Source organism: Oncorhynchus mykiss, chromosome 22, assembly GCF_013265735.2.
Source record: "Oncorhynchus mykiss isolate Arlee chromosome 22, USDA_OmykA_1.1, whole genome shotgun sequence".
NCBI classification, from domain to species: Eukaryota; Metazoa; Chordata; class Actinopteri; order Salmoniformes; family Salmonidae; genus Oncorhynchus; species Oncorhynchus mykiss.
The window spans coordinates 12,302,551-12,317,075 of NC_048586.1; the positions used below are offsets into that span (position 1 = coordinate 12,302,551).

Genomic DNA, 14,525 nt, shown 5'->3' on the forward strand with positions numbered 1-14,525 from the left:
TACTCCTCTGTAAACTGGTCATCTCTGTATACCCATCGCAAGACCCACTGGTTGATGCTTATTTGTAGAACCCTCCTAGGCCTCTCTCCCCCCTATCTGAGATATCTACTGCAGCCCTCATCCTCCACATACAACACCTGCGCTGCCAGTCACATTCTTTTAAACGTCCCCAAAGCACACCCATCCCTGGGTCGCTCCTCTTTTCAGTTCGCTGCAGCTAGCGACTGGAACGAGCTGCAACAGACAATCAAACTGGACCGTTTCATCTCCATCTCTTCATTCAAAGACTCAATCATGGACACTTCCCGACAGTTGTGGCTGATTCGCGTGATGCATTGTTGTCTCTACCTTCTCGCCCTTTGTGCTGTTGTCTGTGCCCAATCATGTTTGTACCATGTTTTGTGCTGCTACAATTTTGCGCGGCTGCCATGTTGTGTTGCTACCATGTTGTTGTCATGTTGTGTTGCTACCATTCTGTGTTTTCATGTGTTGCTGCCAAGCTATGTTGTTGTCTTAGGTCTCTCTTTATGTAGTGCTGTGGAGTCTTTCTTGTCATGATGTGTGTTTTTGTTCTATATTTTTATAACATTTTGTATCATTAATCCCAGCCCCCATCCCCGCAGGAGGCATTTTGCCTTTTGGTAGGTCGTCATTGTAAATAAGAACTTGTTCTCAACTGACTTGCCTTGTTAAATAAAGGTCAAGCAGCGTGGTTGCAGACAGCAGTATATTGAAGTAAAGTCACCTCAAGCTAATTTGGTAATACACAAAGCTACTCAAACATTTAAATTGCATGAATGTTGTATTTTCATTTTAAATATACATCTCATCTCCCATATACATCTCCCATCTTATGTGATGCAGTTCACAGCACCACTGATAGTGTTTTGAATGACCCTTCGCCCCTTTAGTTCTGTGCTGGCTGAAGACCGAGCTAGCAAGTAAATAGCTAACACCAGACACAGATGAAAGGGGAAACATAAAAGTATCTTTGCCATAGATGAATAGTGTAAACTTTTAAATATATTTGCTGACACCCCAACTTTATGATCTTACGTTGATCTGGTTACATCCAAATATCACCCTACTCCATGAAAAACATGATTTTGACTGTTCATGACCTTTAAATAAATGTACTTTCATTTTAAATGGATGAATACAACAACCATGTCTCTGTAACTAACAAATGCAGTCATGGGTGGCAACTGCAATTCACTCGAATTTTTTAACATTGTTCCAGTGTCTATACAAGTCCACACTTTCAGTGTTGATTTAATACTGGAGAATATTCTGTGCACACTCAGACTCAGACACATGCTTGTTGTTTTTTTTACACTGGAGAATTTGCTTTTCACTGTTAATAAACAGCACATCTCCAAGTATTTTCACATCTATGTTCTTAAAAACATACCTCACTGTGTCAATTCAGATCATGGCTGCCGTTGAATGGCTAGAGCTTGTGTGAGAGAGAGCAGAGTAAAAGCTGCATGGAATCTGATGCCACAGTGCTAGCAGGCAGGGCCGTAGCCATGGAGACAAATCAAGCTGTAGTATAGCCGCCCTGTACTCAAAGGAAAAGCATAACTTCCAGGTCAATGCCTCTTATAGCCCCTCACAGCCAACTATATGTTATCCAAGCTAATCAGAATGCAGTCCAAAGGTTGTTTACATTAAGGGCATCTTGTGCTGTGGCACACACATGGCTTTCCAGTTCCACTCACTTGAAACTCAACCACAGCTACTCAAATGAAAAACCCGAAGCAAAGGTAAAGAGGGTACTAGATGTTATCTTCGTTGCTATTCTTTTGTTTGTATTGTTGATAGATTAGAGGAGGGTTCATCATTTATTGTAGTAGGACACTGCTGCAGAGGTAAATGCATTTCTATGTTTATTTATTTGATCCATCAACCATGTGTGTTTCAGTAGTGAGCCCTTGGGGGAGATCATCTTACTGATAGGCCAGCAGAGTAATTAAAATCTTGAACCTTTGCCATGGTTACCGTGTGCACATAGAACTGTCCCTGGGGACAGTAGAGTAAGGTAGAATTAAACAGGAGTGATAAGGTTCTCTCAGAATGGTGCAGATTGTGTTCAGTGCAGTGCAGTTCATGCTGGATTCATCCCTCAAGTCAACATTGTGTATCTTGGGTGGTTGAGTACACAGTCCCATGTGGCTCAGTTGGTAGAGCATGGTGCTTCCCCTATCACGGTTGTGTGATTGATTCCCATGGGGGACCAGTATGAAAAATGTATGCACTCACTACTTACTGTAAGTTGCTCTGTATATGAGTATCTTCTAAATTACTTAAATTAATATACACACAAAAAAAAGCTAGGACATTGGAAAGGGTGATGGTTATATGTGCAACCATATTGACACAAAGGACCATTTAAGCTCTTATTTACAGTTCACAAAATGATTATTTGCTCTTTTAGTGATAATTCAATTGTAAGTAGCGGCAGCGTTTTGTGCAACCATGAGTGAGAGTGTCATTCCAGTTTATCTAATGTGTTGTGTTATTCCACTACATATTATAGATGACGTTGGCCAGTGATGGTGTCTTGTGAAAGATGACCAATTTGGTCAGTGGTTCTCAATTCTCTCCATAAGGACACCCAGCTGTTTCAAAGGTAGCTCACCTGATTTCACTTGTCAATGAACACAGTAATAACACCTCTGGAATATAATGACCGACCAGAATAAAACAAAGTCTGTATGGTTCTTCAAAAGGATCTACAAAGAACCTTTGAGAAAGGTTGAGAAAGGTTCTATAAAGAACCATAAAAAAGGCCTGTGAAAGCCACAAAAATGGTTGGAACCATGGCGGAAAGTTTTTTTGGCGCTATATAAAACCTTTTTTAATGGGTCTTTATAGAACCTTGGGAAAGGGTTCTTTTCAGAACAGTGCAAGTTCCATTTAGAACTTTATGAGCATGGTTCATTATAGAACCTTCAAATAAGTGTTCCGCTAAATCTACAAAATTATGTTTTTCATGAAGTTGATACTTACCGCACAACCCCTATCTGATTCTATTATTATTAGATGTTTTAGTGTGTAGATAAATATTCTATACAACCTTATAATAAGTCTGAAAAACGTTGCCTAAAGCATGCTTTCACTTAGATTACGTCTGCGTTTTCTCACATCTGATTTGCTAACACATGGACACATCAACACATGGACACATCAATGAAGAAGTCCTCCTTTCCCCTAGATCTTCTCCCATTGTATGGCCTTGCAATTGCACATTTATTTCACCATGATTTCATGAGGAGCTTTTATTGAGCCGTGTATTCTTCATGTATCTTTTGTGATGATGTATGGTTGTGATGCAGCGATGCAGCAGAGCCTTGGAGACTGACCCCATCTGTGTGCAGCCTGATCCCCAAGGTTCCCCCCTACTCCCCCGTCTTTGTTTGCTTGCTCTTTTGTCTTACGGAGGGGAGAGAGGGGAGCGACAGGGGAGTGTCAGGGCCAAGAGCACAGTCCCAGCCCTTAATGGATGCCGCGTCCATGAAATAACCCAGTGCAAGTGACGCTACTCCAGCCCGTTACACGCTTCCATGAGCATACGGCTGCAGCTGGGTCAGGGGCAGAGGGAGGGAGAGGCACCACACTAACTAGGTGGCTGTGTTTTGTTTGGAGCCAGAGTTTCATCCATGTGCCAGACATGCAGTATAGTGTTTAACCGTTCAGTGGGTGTTGCATCTCTCCTCCGTTGGACAGGACCACCCTGGACCATAGCATGTGAGTAGTGCTTGTACTGCAAGGGCTGAATGTTGTGGAAAGTTGTTGTAATTAATGATTCTAGCTATTTATCCTGAGCTTGAACGTGCCATATATAGGCATAGCTTCTTGAGCTTCTTGACATGGTGATCCATGATCTGGACATGTGCAGTAGAAGTTAATTTGTAATTGTGTTGTATGAATCCTTAAGATTTTGTATTTCTAGTTTGAGGTTTTTGAAGGACATAAGATTTGAAGGACACAACAGCATATTGATTAATGAAGCATTTTTGTGGACCTTGTTAAGCCATTTTTTGAAAATATGGAATAATATGGCTCGTTTTGAGAATATGGCCTGTACCTGAAATCTTGCATTTTAGAAGTGTATTATGTTCAGAAATCTTCAATATGAATCTATCTGTTTAGTTGGAATCATGTAGACTAGTTCAATTGTTCAACAACCAGATCACAGCAAGTCAATTATGAACTGTTGGATGGATCTGTGTTAATCCAGTCCATATGACACATTTCTGACACACCCATGTGCTTTAGACTCTTGGATCCATCAGGCCTCAGTGCTTTCTCTGTTCCATCCCTTATCTTCTACTTCAAGAAGGTTTTTCTAAGCCACAATTTCTTATGTTTAACGTGCCAAGCACCACCAAGGAAATAGCCCTGGGCTACTAATGGATTTATTTAGCATGGATGAATATTAATCTGTTTGGAAGAATTGTTCTATATTATGGTAGTCATCAGAGCAAATGGTAAATGCTCATATATACAAGACAATTACTTCTAAGTAAATATTATTTCTGAGTGTAAATTACGGAAGAGGTTTATAAACTTTTAATTCACTGATGAATATTCAAAGAATTCAGGATTTGATGAAGCTGTATTTGTTGCTACATTGAAAAAAAATTAAGGTTCTTAAAATGGTTCTTCCTCAGTTCTTAAGGTTCCTTCAAGAACTCTTGCCCAAATAAGCACATTTGAGTTACGTATGGGGGTTCTTGACATGGCATCTGGTACTTCAGAATTCTTAAAAGGTTCTTCAAATGAATAGAAGCATGCAGATGTGTCCCTTTCATAGCACACAGCAAATTGGCCAGTGTTAACTAGTGTTTGTTTGTCAGTGTAACACTTCTAGTGTTGATTCAAGAGTTCAATTAGCACTGTAATGAGTTAAATTAACACTCAGTGGTGTAGAATAACCCCAGTGTTGGTATTAAGGTACAGTAGTCTAATATCTTAATCTTCCCAACCCTGGCAGTCATTCTGAATGCAGGTTGTGAGTGATTTTTCTTCTGAAAATATTTAATATCCCCAATCAGGCTGGATTCCAATAGGAATTACACTTCACTTTGCAAACCAGCATAAATGTGATTTGCAGGCCTGATGTGGGCAGTAATCTATGAGTTACAGGCCACTGTATAGAGTAAAAGAAGGCCCTCAACTGAAAGCCTTGTCTTAAATAATTACATTTTTATGACAAAGTTATACATGAAGGCCATAGTTATGTTAATTAATAATCATCTCACTGTCACTAGCAAACACAGCCATGGGTGGCACTGGTAACTCTACAATTCACTCTAAAGGCATGCTGGGAAATATGTAAATAAGGCTTAAAATCCTAAAGCAGGGCTATTCAATTCCTGTCCTGGAGGGCTGAAACATTTCTGGTTTTGGAATCTTTGTATGGTTCTTTTAAGAACCATCCCATTTATGATTCTTCCGAGACTCCAAAATAGTTTCCCCGTGGTATTGCTCTCAAGAACCTTATTTGGGCCTCCCGGGTGGCGCAGTGGTTAAGGGCGCTGTACCATCAGAGACTCTGGGTTCATGCCCAGGCTCTGTCGTAACCGGCCGCGACTGGGAGGTCCGTGGGGCAACGCACAATTGGCCTAGCGTCGTTAAGGAGGGCTTGGCCGGAGGGATGTCCTTGTCTCATCGCGCACCAGTGACTCCTGTGGCGGGCCGGGCGCAGTGCGCGCTAACCAAGGTTGCCAGGTGCACGGTGTTTCCTCCAACACATTGTTGCGGCTGGCTTCCGGGTTGGATGCACGCTGTGTTAAGAAGCAGTGCGGCTTGGTTGGGTTGTGTATCGGAGGACACGGGAGTTGTAGCGATGAAACAAGATAGTAGCTACTAAAACAATTGGATACCACGAAATTGGGGAGAAAAAGGGGTACAATTTAATTTAAATAAAAATAACCTTCCAACTTGCAGCTTTATTTTTAATGTTTAACCTAATTCATCTCGGTCTCAGTTTGGATGCTATATACTTCAGTCAAGTACAACACTGTCAGATTGACGTAACAGAAGTTGATTGTTTATGGTATTATTATGTTGTTGAGGGAAGTTTATTAAAACGTTTTAATAGTTAAAAAACGAACATGCTTTTGTTTCTTTTGTTTTTCTCTCAGACAAATCATAAATGTAGCTTTGTGCGTCAGCCTGGATTTAGGATCAGTTTGGATTTCATGTGGGTGAGGTGGAGACAGTTGCTTAGCCACAGTCCAGACATGTCCCTTTTGGAGTGGTTCAAAATGTAACCAAATAAAACCGTTTCCACTCAATCCTTATTTCAGCTCCAAATGGGTGTGATATTGGACTTGACCTTCTGCTGCTAAACCAGTTGTTACCAGTAGAAACGTTTTGTCCCCAAATAACCTAACTGCTGAGGAAACAACACTGCTGCATCAATCATAATGGAATTTCTCAAAAAGTTGAGTGGAAAATGCTATTATGGACCAATCCTGTATACTCTGATGCTTTACCTGGAAGCTATACAGAAGCAACTATACAGAAGCTGTAGCATAAAAGTTATTTCAATGCAGTATTTCTACAGTGTAGAAATATATTGTCAATTGTGTGTCAGATGGGTACAGGGTTGGTGTCTTTTAGAGTTGGCACATGTGGTATTGTAATGAGGGGGTGGGACATACTTCTGTCAAGCGAAGTGAGAATAATCGAACACGGCTTTGCGTGTGTACAGCATATGTGTTACAGTCATGAGTTGTTTGCATATCCTTTGTCCGATCTTTTTAAACGAGGGCAATGTATACATGTTATAATGCTGTTTTGATTTAATATTTAACACACTACAATTCACACAGTTTAATTGGAAGCTCCTGTCAAGCTAAAATGTGAAGAGAGGGGCAGGCAACCCAGGTTTACTAAACGTCAACTTGAACACCTCTGTTATAAATCCGTTGTGCAAACCTTCCATCAGTAACACTCCTCAAGCCTCTCCATGTCAAGTCGTCAGCTTAAGAACAGAAAGACCCTTCACAAGTCCAGTTGCCTTGTGCGAAGAGAGTCTTTGTAAACAAATTGCTTTGCCTTTTCAAAACATTTGACCAGTCACCACAGTAAGAAGAGGAAAGCTTGCGGGTGAGGAGAGGAGAGCAGGAGGAGAGTGACAGGCAGCCATGGGCCTCAGTAGGAGACAAGCAGACTTTGATCTGGGAGAGAGAGAGAGCTGAGCTGGAGGACTTGCCATGAAAGGATTAGAATGCTGTTTGGCACAAGAGCCAAGATGCACTGTCGAGCTGTTGCACACCACCATGGCAACCAAATCCTTAAAGCTCCCCGCCAACTCTCCTCAATGCCATCCCTACTCATGCATTTATAAATGCTCTTATGTCTTGAAGAAAATGCTCACACTGTACTCGCAAGCTAAATACCTGTAGATATGTAACTGTGGCACATGAACAATGAAATTGTACTGTGAACAATAATGCATCTAAAAAGCTAAGTACACATATATTACATGTATCAAGAATCTTATTGCAAATCAATATTTATTTTTTATTTTATTTAACTTTTATTGAACTAGGCTCGCCAACAAATTACGATTTACAATGACGACCTACCCCGGCTGACACTGGGCCAATTGTGCGCCGCACTATGGGACTCCCAATCACGGCCGGATGTGATACAGCCTGGATTCAAACCAGGGTGGAGCACTGAGATGCAGTGCATTATACCGCTCCAATATCAATGTACAGGCCAGCCCAGCTGTGCCACCTCCACCTCCCCCATCCCCAAATCCCCACACACCCATTTCCATACCCCCATCCCCATGTCCCCATATCCCCACTCGCCGATATCCCTCTTATCCCATACATTGCAATTTCCTAATTACCATTATAAAACAGGTAGTTTGGCTTCTGGATACTGATTGGCTGAAAGCCGTGGTATATCAGAAAATATACCATGGGTATGGCATAAAATGACTTGTTTACTGTTCTAAATAGGTTGGTAACTAGTTTATAATAGCAATAAGGCACTTTCTGGTTTGTGGTATATGGCCAATATACCACAACTAAGGGCTGTATCCAGGCATTCCATGTTGCGTTGTGCATAAGAACAGCCCTTGGTCGTGGTACATTGGCCATATACCACACCTCGTCGGGCCTTATTGCTTAAATCAGGGATGTCTCCTTGGCAGCCAGCCCCCTCAGTCTCCACCACCAGGTTTGATTGACATCCTCCCTATGGAGGAGGGGGATTATTTACATCCCAAAGTCTCCAGGGACCAAGTTAATGATCCCAGCCAACAACACAACACAAAGAGTAAAAGCCTGAGAAGTCTCTGCAGTCTGCTGGAGGTATTTGGATCGCACTCTTTATGAGGAGGATTAGAGAAGAGAGAGTGGCTGTGTGTGTGTGTGTGTGTGTGTGTGTGTGTGTGTGTGTGTGTGTGTGTGTGTGTGTGTGTGTGTGTGTGTGTGTGTGTGTGAGTGAGAGTGAGAGATGAGAATTTCACAGATAGTGGCAAAGGCGAGACCAGGAGAGACCAACCATGTCAGAGAGAGAGGCTCCTGAAGGAAGGAAAGTGGTGTTCTCAGCTCTTTCCCGCTCTTCAAGGTGTCTAAGCCAGTGCTATGTTCATCTGTCACCCAGGCTGTGTGTGGAGAAGTGACTGGTAAGAGATAATCACAAGATTCTCTGTTTGTTTCCATGATGGGAGTTCCTGACCTGCCCTCTGATTCGTGGTCAGCTGGCCGCAAGCCTCAGCTGATCTTATCGATAGTGTGTACATACAGTACAGGAGAGACAGTTTTGTGTTTTTATTAACAAAGACATCAAATTCAAGCATCACAGTAGGTGTGGTGATGAGTACGGTTCATCCTTTGTAGGGTGACATCTCTCTCTGTGTTAATATGAAGAGAATAGTTTAGTTTGTGCGTTTGGCTCCTTTATTATGCAAAATAAAAATTGAAAATATAATTTATTTAGTTTATCATACTATTACGAATTATCAAAATGTTATACATTTGAACCACTTTTAAATTAACATACATGGGTCATTGTTAATAAAAACATATGTAAGACAGTTATATTGCAAACTTTTATATACGTACAGTACCAGTCAAAGTTTGGACACACCTACTCATTCAAGGGTTTTTCTTTATTTTACTATGTTCTACATTGTAGAATAACAGTGAAGACATCAACACTATGAAATAACACATATGGAATCATGTAGTAACCAACAAAAAAAAGTGTTAAACAAACCAAAATACATTTTATATTTGAGATTATTCAAAGTAGTCACCCTTTGCCTTTATGACAGCTTTGTACAGGCTTGCCAAACTTTTGACTGGTACTGTATATATCATAAAACATAGTACAATTATTTCCCCCCCCCCACTTTAAATCTAAGAATACCAAGGGAAGTATTATATTTGTTTTGTGTATTACTTAAAATACTTAAATATCAACTACATTTTATAAATAATTTACAGAGAATAGCTGTCCCTCAATTTAATGTCACTGGTGTTACCCCATTATAACAACCACAATAAAAAAAAAACTAACTTCTTACCTGGCCAAAGGTTCATTGGATGTAGGGCTGTTTTCAAAAGCACATGGTGAATCTGCACTCTCTCTTCATATGTTAGCAATTTCAGGTGAAGCCTTAAGATGTGTCACTGGTGTTACACAGTTTAAAGTAAGGGTAAAGGGACATTTAATTAAAATAGTTGATGAAATCAAATGATTAAGTGATTTATTTAGAATTTAAGAAATGTGGTTTGTATACTGTGGCCACCATCTTAGATATTCTATATTTTCTGCAGATTTGTCACTAGTGTTACCATCACTGGTGTTACTGTTCCTGATGGTTTTAATAGAATAATCTGAAGATTCGTTACTGGTGTTTCTGGTCACTGGTGTTACAGTCACTTGTATTATTATAGAAAAATGTGTTTTGTTTAAAGTAAATTATTACTAATCAAAAACATTTCTTAATTTCATCCTTAACCTTTTCTGGTCTTTGAATATGTATGCAAATTAAATAATCAAATTACATTCTGGAAAGGTTGAATTGTCATTAAAATATAGGCAACACCAGTGAAAAAGGCAACACTAGCATTTTGTTTTTTTATGTAGTGAAAATATCAAAATACTGTGGCGTTTGCGAGTTTCCCGATCTTATAATTTCGATAGCTTAAATAACAAATGGACTGATAGGGAAATACAGTTAACGCCAAAAGGCATTTTAATGTTTCCATGCAAAGGGTAACGGGGAGTTGCACAAAATAACCAACCTAGCCTGAGCTAGATAAATCACAGTCCAGCAGGAGGTATCTCCCCAGAGAGATAAACACAAGAGAGACACTGGTTATCTCCCCACAAAACCTATGAGCAGCCCTTTTCTATTACCACGACAAACCCATAAACATTGAATGTGACTGGTGCTGACAGGTTGGGGCAGGGTCTGCCCACCCTACCCCTTGAGGGTCGCTACATTGCTCCCTCCCTCAAGTCCTCGTCCCCAAGGATAAAGTATCTGAACGCTGTAGCCTCCGGGTTGGAGCAATGGGGGTAGGCGGAGAAGGGTGTCCAGCTCTGGGTGCGAGAATGGAAGCAGGGAATGTAGTGTTTGGCCTTGATGGAGGCACCAGTGCCCCCATCGGGGTCACCACTTCACCTGCATGCGATCTTGTGTAATCAAAATCAAATCAAATTGTATTTGTCACATGCGCTGAGTACAACAGCTGTAGACCTTACAGTGAAATGCTTACTTGCAATCCCTTAACCAACAATGCTTTAAGAAAAAAAAATGTGTTAAGTAAAAAAAGAAATTAGTATAAAATTAATATAATAATAATTGAACAGCAGTAGTAAAATAACAATAGCGAGGCTATATACAGGGGGTACCGGTACAGAGTCTATGTGCGGGGGCACCGGTTAGTTGAGGTAATTGAGCTAATATGTACATGTAGGCAGAGTTAAAGTGGCTATGCATAGATTATAAAAAGAGAGTAGCAGCAGTGTAAAAGAGCGGTCTGAGTAGCCCTTTGATTAGCTGTTCAGGAGTCTTATGGCTTGGGGTAGAAGCTGCAAAGAAACCTTTTGGACCTCGACATGGCCCTCTGGTATCACTTTTCTGTGCGGTAGCAGAGAGAACAGTCTATGACTAGGGTGGCTGGAGTCTTTGACCATTTTTAGGGCCTTCCTGATATAGAGGCGCTGGATGGCAGGAAACTTGGCCCCAGTGATGTACTGGGCCGTACGCACCACACTCTGTAGTGCCTTGCGGTCAGAGGCCGAGCAGTTGCCATACCAGGCAGTGATGCAACCAGTCAGGATGCTCTCGATGGTGCAGCTGTAGAACCTTTTGAGGATCTGAGGACCCATACCAAATCTTTTCAGTCTCCTGAGGGGGAATGAGCTTTGTCGTGCTCTCTTTACGACTGTCTAGTGTGTTTGGACTATGATTTGTTGGTGATGTGGACACCAAGGAACTTGAAGCACTCAACCTGTTCCACTAGAGCCACGTCGATGAGAATGGGGGCGGGCTCGGTCCTCCTTTTCCTGTAGTCCACAATCATCTCCTTTGTCTTGATCACGTTGAAGGAGAGGTTGTTGTCCTGGCACCACACGACTAGGTCTCTGACTTCCTCCCAGGCTGTCTCATCGTTGTCAGTGATCAGGCCTATCGCGGTTGTGTCATCGGAAAACTTATGATGGTGTTGGAGTCGTGCCTGGCCATGCAGTCATGAGTGAACAGGGAGTACAGGAGGGGACTGAGCACGCACCCCTGATGGGCCCCGTGTTGAGGATCAGCGTGTCGGATATGTTGTTTCCTACCTTTTCCACATGGGGACGGCCCGTCGGGAAGTCCAAGATCCAATTGCAGAGGGAGATGTTTAGTGCCAGGGTCCTTAGCTTAGTGATGAGCTTTGAGGGCACTATAGTGAGGGCACTATCCTCCACATCCTGTCTGCATTGTCCCCAGTAGAAGGATTGGTGGGTTCGCTTCAGTCTCTTGGTAACACCAACATGTCCTATACCAGGGCATCCATGGTGTAGCTCGAGCACTTCTTCTCTCAGGACCTCGGGGAATACCAACTGCAAACGAGCCTCACCTGTGGCTGGTTCCAACCTGCTTCTTTTTAGTGATCCATGTCTTATTTCTAACCTAGGCCACTATGGCCACAGTTCCCTCACTATGGGTGACTGCTCCACCACCTCATCGCAAGGGGGCAAGATCTTTCCTCCACCCAGCCAAACACCATCTGTTGGTCGGGATCAGCCTGCTGTGGTTCTATCCACCTACCAGTGTCTGCTGGCAGCAGTGCCAGCACTTCACAAGCATCTGTGCGCTCACAATGCTTGCACTCAGGACCACATGGCCGCCTGGACAGTGCATCAGCATTTTAGTGGTTCTCCCCAGCACAGTGAACAATGGTGTACTGGAAAGCCTGCAGCAGCTCTATCCAGCGGGCGACTTGGCTCTCAGGTTCTTCAAAGGAGAGAAGCCACTTCAAAGCTGCATGGTCTGTTCGTATAAGGAAGGGCAGGCCTCAGAGGTGTTGGCGGAAGTGATGAGTAAAGTCCACTACTGCCAAGAGTTCTCGGCGAGTGACAGAGTAGTTCCTCTCCGCCTTGTTGAAGGTACTGTATGTCTATAGTATGCCACTACACGCTCATCCTCCGGGGTGACCTGTGACAGGACTGCTCCCAGACCCTTCCGCTGGTATCGGTGGCCAGGGTGAAGTGTCTCTGTGAGTCTGGGGCAAGGAAGATGGGGGCTTCACAAAGGGCCTTTTTCAGGGCTTCAAAGGCAACCTGCTGCTCTTGGTTCCACTGGAAGTCATTCCCTTTCTTCAGGAGCCAGTTCAGAGAAGCAGCCACTATTGAAAAGACTTCAACAAATCCCCTGTAGTATTGGGCTAGGCCCAAGCATGCCGGTACTTAGTGAATGTCTCTGGGGGCAGGCCAGTCCTGAACTGCAGCATTTTGTCCTCCATTGTTTTCAGGCCCTCACTGCTCACTCTGTGGCCGAGGAACGTGACCTCCCTTAGCAACACTTTTCAGGGTGCAGCTTGAGGCTGCACTAGACAGCATTCAGGAGGCATGCCAGCCAGTACTTTCTCCATCAGTCGTTCAAACATTGCTGGGGAGTTGCATAGTCCGAACAGCATGGTCTTGAACAGCCACAGCCCCTTTCCTGTGGTGAAAGAAGTCTTTGCTTTGTCCTCTGGAGCCATGGCCACCTGCCAGTAGCCGTTTCGAAGGTCCAAAGAAGAGAACCATGTGAACACCATCACCAAGTCAAGGGACTCATCCACCCGAGACAGCTGAAAGGAGTCCTTGACAGTTATGTCACTTACCTGGTTGTAGTCCACACCTGGGGGTCACTGCTTGGATGAGTGTGGGGAATAGAGGTTGAGTCAGGCTGGGCATTGTTGGTGTAATCACGTCCACAGGGTGCTGTACACTGGGAGGTTGCAGAGGTCACGTGCCTGCTAGTGGGGTTGAGATGTCTTCTTCCAAAGGGCAAGGCTTCGATAGTACAGGGGTCTGGAGGGTCTCAGTCTTCGGGAACACCGAAGATGTATGGCAGGACTGCCATAAAAGATTATAATCTCAGCACGAAGATCCAGCTGTCAGCATGCCCTGCGTAGGAAGTCCAAAATCAACAGCCACTTTTCTCTGACCTCTGCAACCCAGACGGGGTGGTGGAACGTTCGGTCTCCAATATGTATGTCCACATTGGCTGATCCCATCACTGGAGCCTGAAAAAAAAATATTCTGATTGGCTGGACCTGGCTCCCCAGTGGCTGTGCAATCCATAGATTAGGACAGAATTAATTTATGTAGATTTCCTTATATGATCTGCAACTCAGTAATAGCTTTGTATGTTGTGTATATATTTTTGAAAAGTATTCAGACCCCTTGACTTGTTCCACATTTTGTTATGTTACAGCCTTATTCAAAAATGTATTAAATACAAAAATGTCCTCAATCTACACTTAATACCCCAAAATGACATAGCGATAACAGTTTTTTTATTTATTTTGGGAAATGTATTAGAGTGGCCAGACGGAAGCCACTACTCAGTAAAAGGCACTTGACAGCCCACTTGGAGTTTGCCAAAAGGCACCTAAAGGACTCTCAGACCATGAGAAACAAGATTCTCTGGTCTGATGAAACCAAGATTGAATTCTTTGGCCTGAATGCCAAGCTTCACGTCTGGAGGAAACTGGTGCATGGTGGTGGCAGCATCATGCTGTGAGGATGTTTTTAGCTTCAGGGAATGGGAGACCAGTCAGGATCGAGGGAAAGATGAATGGAAAAAAGTACAGAGAGATCATTGATGAAAACCTGCTCCAGAGCACTCAGGACCGCAGATTTGGGCGACGGTTCACCTTCCAACTGGACAATGACCATAAGCACACAGCCAAGACAACGTAGGAGTGGCTTCGGGACAAGTCTCTGAATGTCCTTGAGTGGCCCATTCAGAGCCCGCACTTGAACCTAATCAAACATCTCTGGAG

General features: G+C 43.0%; 1 protein-coding gene across 4 annotated transcripts in view; it reads left to right on the forward strand.

Annotated features, from left to right (window-relative positions):
* The window catches only part of LOC110501400 (E3 ubiquitin-protein ligase Midline-1), a 58,963-nt gene that overhangs the window by 13,873 nt on the left and 30,565 nt on the right, over nt 1-14,525 (forward strand). For 2 of the 4 annotated variants that reach the window (XM_021578944.2, XM_036958744.1), the window contains exon 1: nt 3,542-3,750. The exons of 1 other annotated variant lie outside the window; for it this stretch is intronic. The gene's annotated coding sequence lies outside the window, so the exon portion shown is untranslated. Of the gene's footprint in view, nt 1-3,541; nt 3,751-14,525 lie in introns of those variants that run through there. One more of the 4 variants, XM_036958745.1, reaches the window with a different exon arrangement.